A 7,652-nucleotide genomic window follows, 5' to 3' on the forward strand; every position below is an offset into this window, starting at 1 on the left:
CATTGATGCTGTGCCTTCTCACCCCCTCACCCGAGGGAGCTGTTAAGATTCAGCAACAGTTTGTATTTGCTTCTATGTGGATATTAGCTATTAAGACAATGATAACTAAGCTACAATCCATAGAACCACAGAGGACAGGTATAGAGTAAGGGACTGGGGTGACAAAGATCTCATTAGGAAAGGAAAATAGAATGGATAGTTATGGATGGATGGGTTAGACAGAGCCCCATCTATCCATCTCTTGTCACAAATTGAAGCTTCCAGTACCAGGAGGGGTTAAATCTATTTGTGTTGTTGGCCAAAGAGGTCCCATGGTAATCCTAGGCTGCTGCCAAGACTATAGGTTACTCTCTACAAATTGATGGCAAGATCCCATTGCTGAAGACAACATCTACACAACTCACTGCACGTGGAGAGGTCGGGCAGATGCCTTCATAGAGCCTTTCCTCATATGTGGTAGTGTGTTTGGTACAGGAAGGATCTCTGTATGTTACCAAAAGAGAAACATAAGCACCTACCCAGCCATAACCCTTGGATTGACAGTGGTGTCCTGCCTGCAAGACACACTAATGCAATGGTGGCACAAAGCTTGTGGGAGTCACAACCGATATCTGATTTGACTTAAGACCCACTCACAAGATGGAACCTGTACCTGATATTGCTTGGGTGATCAAGGACCTGAGACTAGATAGTTCAAGGATCTATGATAAAAACAAATAACTACTGTTGAACAATAACAACAAAAGCAATACAATGACTCCTAATGACATACTCATAGATCAGTGTCTTGTTCAGCCATCATCCAAGAAGTTTCTTCCCACAATAGATGGGAACAAATACAGAGACCTACAAGCCAGAAAGTATGCAGAGAATAAGAGACTTTGAAACAGTCAGCCTTAAAGGGGATAGCTCCATCAAATTTCTCCCTCAGAGCACAGGGAACCCAGAAAAAAAAAGAGGCAGAAAGAATGTAAGAGCCATAGGGGATGGAGGATACCAAGCAAACAAGACCCTTGAAATCAATATGAACAAAGCTTATATGAACTCACAGAATCTAAACCATCATGCACAGGGCATGCACAGATCTGCACCAGGTCCTTTGCATACGTATTATAGCTTCTAGTTTAGTGCTTGTATGATATTCCTGACTGTGCAAACAAGTAGGCATATGTTTCTTGTGCCTTCTCTTGGGTTCTTTTCCTTCTGTTGTTTGTTTTCTCCAATTCCACTGTGTTGGTTTTTGTTTTAGCCTATTATTCTATTTTGGTATTTTGTATTTTATTTTATTATGATCTCTTAGATCCCTGTTTGTTTTCTAATAAAAGACAGAGAAGCGTGCATCTGGATGGGAGGGGCAGTAGGTGGGGACTGGGAGGAGTAGAGGGAGGGGAGACAGTAATCAGGATATATTATGTGAGGAGAAAAAGTCTATTTTCAATAGAAAGGAAAAAAATTAAAAACCAAAGAAAAGGGCTCAGATGCTTTTATCAGATCAAATGATCGTGTTAAATATTACCTTGCTCTTCTCTTTTGGCGTGCTCATGTACAACTTTCCACCTTTCTTCATACCCTGGCATCTCCCTTCAATTTGCTCTGCAGTTTCCATTTCCAACCAAACGTTAAAGGTTTTAAGCGTTTACTCCCAAGACATAGTCTTTTGTTTTAAGGTTGACTACTCTCATTAAAGTCATACTTAAGGATAATTGGCCCTCTATAGCTATAAAAAAATATACATCAACTTAAACCGAAATACTCAGAAAACAAGCTAAGTACATATTCAAATGAAAGAAACTGCTTTAAAAAATAAACTATAAAATGTAGTTTGCTAAGGTGTGACCTTAAAGATTTTCTTAGTCACAGAGAAATTCTTGTCTTTTAAAGCCAAACCACAGCAAATTTTATAAAATGTAATTGTTTCCATTTTTAAAATGTCAAACTTCATGTATTATAATATTGTAAATTAATAATAGAGAAAAACTTGTCTACTGTGTATCACAATATAGAGAGAAGAGAATAAGTTGTAATATACAAACATAGGCACTTTTCTTAACTAATCTGCCATGTGCATGTAATCAGTGGAGGCAATATATCTCAAAAGTTAGGGTTTAATCTCATGAAACATTCAGATGGTAGGAAGCAAAGATAGATACACCATCCTTATAATTAGAAAATTGAAGAAATGTTGATTCCAGGCTGCCTTTTGCTGATTTTGTGAGATAAGCTGACTAATGAAATTATAGAGAAGTAGTTTAGTTCATGGCATTGTATTGAAACTTGGACACTGCAATCAGGATGCAAGTAAAAACACATTGTCTTCCATTTCCCCCTCCTATCCCCAACTCATTACCAAAACCACGGGTTTGTGAAAAATCCCGGGATAAGAAACGATTGGATTAGCATCACCCAAACTGAAACAAATAGCTGTAGTTCATACATTTCCACAGCTGCATAATAATGTATGAACACGGCACAACTAATTATACACACATTGCTAATGAATATACACACATTGCTAATGAATACTTTTTTCTAAGCTCTTTGTTACTCAAAATGTATCTGAGCATTATTTCACAAATATGTCTTTGCATATACATTCTAGAATCCCTCTAGTTGAAAAGCCCTGAGATAAAGCATTGTGATTTTTTGCTTTATGTGGGTTGTTGAGATTTCTTTTCCTGGTCAGTCCTCTTGTGTGACCTTTTGATACTGAATTCCCAGCTCTGGCACTCTAACTGCCTTCTTCAGACAACCTGGAGGGGACAATCCTTTATAAATAAAGGCTTCCATTTTGTATGTGGGGACACCTATATTTCATTTTTGAGAAAAACTTGAGAAATGGGATTCCAGGGCCACAATCATCTCTTAACAATTGAAAATAATTTGTCTGGACTTCTCCATTACACTGTTGAGAAATTACCTGTTATGTCGAATCCTGATCATATATTTTTGTAGGCAATCTCTCTTCTTTTTCACTGTCATTTAAACTATATTCCTTGTCAGCAGTATTCTAAGTTCTCAATACATTGTTTAAGTGAAGTTCTTTGATTCATCTTATATGTGATTGGACGGAAGCTGTTAAATCTAGGGTTAGATATTTTTATCATTTTTTTTGTGAAAATTCCAGCTATTTTTTTCTTTAATAAACTTCCTCTCATTCTCTCAAATTCCCACTTAGTTGTGTGGAAGTATGTCACCCTCCATTACAAATATTAATGCATGTTCTATAACACCTTCAAGTCTCTTATTTACTTTTCCCCCCCAACTTCATTGTTGCTCACTGTGTTTCTTCACTTTCTTTTCTAACATAAACCAAATTTATTTTAAAAATTCAGACACACATATAGGTATGGCAATGTCATAATGAAACTGCCATTTTGAAGGCTAATGTCAATGAATCCATAGAAGTGACAACAAGGACAAATGGCCCAATGAAGAACATTTGTTACACAATCATTAGGATCAGTATTTATCAGCCATCGCCTGCACTGTAACCACACATCCCACAAACACCTATCACTCCAACTCTGAGGTCTCTGACAACCTCTTCTGGGTTCCATACATGCAAAGACATATGTCCGCACATCCTCCGGTACATCCGCCCAGACCCATTCACAGACCCGTGATGAAATCAAATCAATATTTCCTTAAAGTAGAAATATATTCAGACTTGTCACGTTGGAATAGCAGAACAAATAGTTTTGGAAAATTCTCTTTATGGCCTAAGCAACAAAAGCATGTGAATTTGATTTAAGATGTTAAAGGAAGGCAGGATGACACACACCTGGAATCCTAGCACTATGGGGAAAGAAGCAGGAGGCTGAGGAGTTCCAAGACAGTTTTGGCTACACAGCAAGTTTAAAGTCAACTTGGGCCATTAGAAAAAACTAGAAAAATCAAGGGGGAAAAAAGAATTGATTATATCTAATAGCAAATATAGGTTTAAAAACAATAATCTTAATGTATCTCTCATTCTAAGATATTAAGTACTTATAGTTCTTTTTTATAGATAAGACCTTACATATTTATTGTAGTGCATTGCACCTGTACAAATGGAAAGGTGGACTTTAAGACCAATATAGCTGATAATTCTGATGCAGTGCCAGCTGAACACAGCAAACTAGGATAGTCTTTCCAAAGTTGACAGAACTAAAGTTTCCAAAACTTTAAATTATACACAAACAGGTACAGATTGGGAGGGGGAGAAAGAGAGGGGTTTACATACATGCACAGAGAGAGAGAAAGAGAGAGAGAGAGAGAGAGAGAGAGAGAGAGAGAGAGAGAGAGAGAGAGAGAGAGAGAGAGAGAAGAGGAAGAGGAAGAGGAAGAGGAAGAAGAAGAAGAAGAAGAAGAAGAAGAAGAAGAAGAAGAAGAAGAAGAAGAAGAAGAAGAAGAAGAAGAAGAAGAAGAAGAAGAGGGGGATGGCTCTTTAGTTTCTGCATTCATTTTGAACAAAATTGTACACACATCCAGCATGCTCCATTTTATAAAGAGAGTAAAAAACAAAATCCCAGGAAACAGCAAAGTTCTGTTGCTGCGGTCATGTCTGACATGTTTTATTACTTCTCTATCATTATCTGGATAAATACCTCTGGTTTCATATATGTAGATCTTTATATCAGCAGCATTGACAGCCTGTCTATGGTGTTTTTCTAGAAGCTCCGATTCTCACTCTTTTCATCAAAACTTAATAGTACCTCTTAAGGAACTGGTTCTCTGATTCCACATTGAAGCCAACAGTCAGACGATAACATTCTGATAGCCTTAGATTCTCATCTTGAGTAAAATCATTCAGCAAACAAACATCATTTGAACTAGTTTCTAGAACCAGAATACAAGGATTGTAATTTTCTGATTTGCTTTTGACTATTCCATCCTCTAGTGACTAGAAAAATGACTCTAACACTGCTCAATACAGGTTTCACCTGAATAAATATAAACCTGTGCTACTTGCCACAAACATGATGATGACTGAGTTAAATTCAATTCATAGTTTCTGGGAGCTTCCAACTGGAAGATGAATAAGTTTCCTTAGAATGAGCTGATAACCAGTGTGATGGAAGGAATAATACGGGACACACTGACATTTGTGTCTTACTCTATCAGTTACTTTTTCCCAGGGCCACTGAAGCAACTAGTTTGTCATTTATATCACTGTATTGCTTATGGTTGTGATTATTATGATGCTTAACTTCAAAACGTTCAAAGATCATTATAACTAAGTCATTTTTTGTGTGTGTTTTCTTTTTGAGATTACTCTCACCTCCCTCCTTCCATGGCAGTGCACTATAAACAACTGTCCAATTAATTGATGATAGATATGTAATTAACTGATTCCATGCCTGGCAACTTTAAGGCAAGTATCTTGCTGATGCAGAATGTGACAAAAACCAAAAAATAAATCCAGGTTGATTTTTCTCCATATTAAAGTTGATACAATTCAGTTGCTATTATGATTTTCAGAACTTCAGTTTCACTAAAAATTTTGCTCTTCTCCCTGAGACTTGCAAATGTTAATGGCCTAATTAACATTCCTTGAGTAGATGGATTGAAGCTATCCCATAAACACCTTCCAAGGTGAAGGTGAACTGGATTCAGTTCTCTTGTGTTATTACTAAGTAGTATGCAGCCTAAATAGAATTGGGAAGTATTCAGTCTTATATTGTTGGCACATTTTTTGGCCTTGTTCCCAGTACTTAGGCTTGTCCAGAAAACCTGAAATCAATAATAAGATGGTCCAATGCTGAATCCTCTCAGTCCTTAATCTTAAACTGTCTGTTCCATAAAACAAAGTCACCTTTATTTATTTGTTTGTTTGTTTACTTATTTTGCTTTTAGGAAGCAATGGTTAAGAGTGTGCATTTTATTTGTGTCCTCCCTGAAAAATTCACAGCCATCTTTGTGCACGCACAATAGTTTCTTGTCGAAACAGTCAATTCTTTGTCTTGTTTCCACAGAAAAATTACGCCTCCGGCTCAACATTCTTTTTTTTCTTCCTCCATAGCATTCTCTATAATACTAAATATGTTTACCGTGATAAGAGAATTCCAACAAGGACTTGCCACAGGCAATTGCTGTAACTCAAGTGAGTATAAGTGTGTGGGTGTGGATTTCATTCTTGGCATCGTGTCCCTGCTAAGTTGCTGACAGGAGTTTGTGGCTAGTGTGACTTTGGGAATACCCAGCTCTGAGACATTCTGTATTTCTCATTTTGATGTCTGGGGGCACCCACAGGAGACACTGCCTAGACTTTTTACATTATTTTTCCCTTTCAAACTCATTTATTTTCTCAAGTCATCCCTGTAATTTTTTTCTTTGTCTCACTGTTTCTTATTCTTTTTGCCCTTGCTGTATTTTATTCAACCCAAAGCATAGACTTTCTCCCCACTGAGATTCTTAGATGTGATTCCACAAAAACGTAAGCGAGCATGATGAGATAGCATTTTCCACAAAGTCACTTAAGGATTCTACCATGGTTCCATTGATTGAACTGAGTAGAGCCATCCCTTTGTCTTGCTGTATGTGAATTTAAATAGATAGATAGTTTCCTGTCATTATTCTTGAAATCCTTTGTGGAAATGAGTATGCCTAAAATATAAATAATAACAATAATTGGTCATTTCCTAGAGTTTTCAAAGAAGTTATCTAATTTTAAAATACAAATGGTGTCTCTTTTTGTTCCTATGAATACTCTGATTTTCATAAATATCTCTACTACCCTTTCCTAACTTCAGAATTACTTTTCATGATACCTGTTAACCAATGCCTAGCAAACTTTAACAAGTATTATAGTCAACTTACAATCTTGATTCTTATTATATAGGTCCAGAGTGTGACTGACATTCTAGATTTATAACAAGTTTTCAGAGGATGTTAATGTTACTGATGTATAGAACACACTTTGAAGAGCAGGTGTCAGAGGGTCAGAAGCAAAGCGCTTGACAGTCTGGGTCACTGCTACCTTTTCTCAGTATCCACTGTATAGATATATGCCTATCACATGGTTGCCTGTATATAAGTATTTATCAAGATAATAACTAACTTCTGACTCAATGACACAAAACTGCTAGAGACTGGAAACAGATACTACATCTCATTTTTCAGAAGTCCTCAAAGGTAATGCTTTTGTTGAGCACAAGAGCAGAAACACAGCTTTATTTGATTTCTGTGAATTGCACAGAAGTTGTCTAAGAGGAAGTAACTTTACCTTCCAAGAGTTTCTCAAGTAGTCATGCATGGATACTCAGACCCCTACCTCCTTTTCTCATAGACATATTGGGCTGGTTGCTCTTTTAATGACAGAGTATGGAAATGACATTTCAAAGGGAGGGAGATTTAATAGTCTAATTTTGAAAACCAGAATCAAATTAGCATCACCTTATCCCTCCTCCTAAAAACACAATGTACAGAAATTCAAGGACATAGTCACCTTGTTAAATTTGGAATGGCAAAGGTCATGTAATCAGGAAACAAAATGAAGTTTGCTAGTGGCCATGTCAGAAGAACAGCAAGTGGTAATTGAAGTTCAAGGTTTCATCCCACCAGGAGGCAACGCCCTGATGGGTGAATCTGTTAGGCAAGGCCCTGAGACCACAGCCCTGGAATTTCTTTTGCTTCTGCTGTGCCTTTACATGTTTGCTGCTGCTAGCTTTCTC

The sequence above is a fragment of the Peromyscus californicus genome, unplaced genomic scaffold, assembly GCF_007827085.1.
Source record: "Peromyscus californicus insignis strain IS unplaced genomic scaffold, ASM782708v3 Scaffold_24__1_contigs__length_46423439, whole genome shotgun sequence".
Lineage (NCBI taxonomy): Eukaryota > Metazoa > Chordata > Mammalia > Rodentia > Cricetidae > Peromyscus > Peromyscus californicus.